The sequence below is a fragment of the Etheostoma spectabile genome, chromosome 2 (genome assembly GCF_008692095.1).
Source record: "Etheostoma spectabile isolate EspeVRDwgs_2016 chromosome 2, UIUC_Espe_1.0, whole genome shotgun sequence".
NCBI classification, from domain to species: domain Eukaryota; kingdom Metazoa; phylum Chordata; class Actinopteri; order Perciformes; family Percidae; genus Etheostoma; species Etheostoma spectabile.
The window spans coordinates 8,483,117-8,484,436 of NC_045734.1; the positions used below are offsets into that span (position 1 = coordinate 8,483,117).

General features: G+C 37.2%; 1 long non-coding RNA gene across 1 annotated transcript in view; it reads left to right on the plus strand.

Annotated features, from left to right (window-relative positions):
- The window catches only part of LOC116697107 (uncharacterized), an 18,181-nt gene that overhangs the window by 10,205 nt on the left and 6,656 nt on the right, over positions 1–1,320 (plus strand). The window contains exon 2 of the long non-coding RNA XR_004333920.1: positions 152–155. This is a non-coding gene — a long non-coding RNA (uncharacterized LOC116697107). The remainder of the gene's footprint in view (positions 1–151; positions 156–1,320) is intronic.

Consider the following 1,320-nt stretch of genomic DNA (forward strand, 5'->3'; position numbering starts at 1 on the left):
GTAAATCTGTACTCTTGTCTTTATGTAGCTAACATCTTTTTCTAATGGGTGTAATAGAGGATGTTCAGTTCAGCAGACACTACTGCCAGGAAACTGCAGTATAGGTATATTGACTTCCACACATTGCATTAAAGTCAATATATTTACTGAGCTTTGTGCTCTCACAAAGATGCAGAGCTTATTAAAGACAGCACCGGAAATGTTAGAGTCAGAGAGGGGCTCTAAACAGACAATATCAATGTTGGCTGGAAGATTCATCTGCAGGTATTGATGATTTTGGATGAAAGATAATTGAAAAAAGGCATGGCAAATGACACAACCTTTAAGAAGAATCAGGTAACAGGAAAAGCTGCAACATACAAATAATTTTGTTATTGATTGATCTACTAATTCTTTTCTTGATTAGTCAAATGATTGACAGAAGACAATGAAAAGTCGAAAATCCCTTTAGTGGCGACAATGTATTGTCGAATGGCAAAGCGAAAACAATGTGACAATAGCGGTGTTTCCATATTTTTATGCACATTTTAAAGTATCACATTAGAAAAGCTGGTTTTGAAACGGCAAAGTCAATTGCGCAAAAAAAGGTTTTTACCCTTGCTTGAGGTGGTTTTTGCCTTTGTCGAAAACAACAGTCAGCCACGTTTAGAGGTGTTCCGCAGCTAAACAGCCAGATGTTTCCTCCAGGAGTTGGTATAGACCAAAAAACACAGACCTCAAGGATACACACAATGTGTAGCTGAGAAACAGTGTATGTAAACAGAAGCTTCTAGAAAATTCCACTTGGCACCTTTAATTTTCTGTCATTCAACTAATTACTTAATCAACTAATTCTTTCATCTCTACGCAGATCGTTTCAGAGCTACACTAGGCATTTGTCTGTTAGGCATTTTACAGAAACAGACCTGCAGCAAACTTGCACACTATCACACAGGTGTGTTTTATACAGTAGTGGCCTCGAGCAATTGACAGAAACACCAAAACAAATCAATAAAAATCAATATGCTTATACAATTAGAACCAAAAATTGCCTTTTTCTGGGACAGCTTCAAATCAAAGGGATTAAAAAATGATAGCAGACACAATCATTTGTGCCTCTTTAAACTCAAAAGTAAACGGACCGAAGTATCCTGATGGAACCTGATAGGGCTGCACATTTAATCAAATTTTATTCATGATCACGATTTTGGCTTCCCACGATCAAATTCACCAAGCGATATTTTAAATAAGTCATTCCGTTCATAGAATGCTCCGTTTTTTTTGTTTTTCGTTTGCAAAGCCAGTCTACCGCTCCGTAAACCACTGTTTGATCATGAGCCA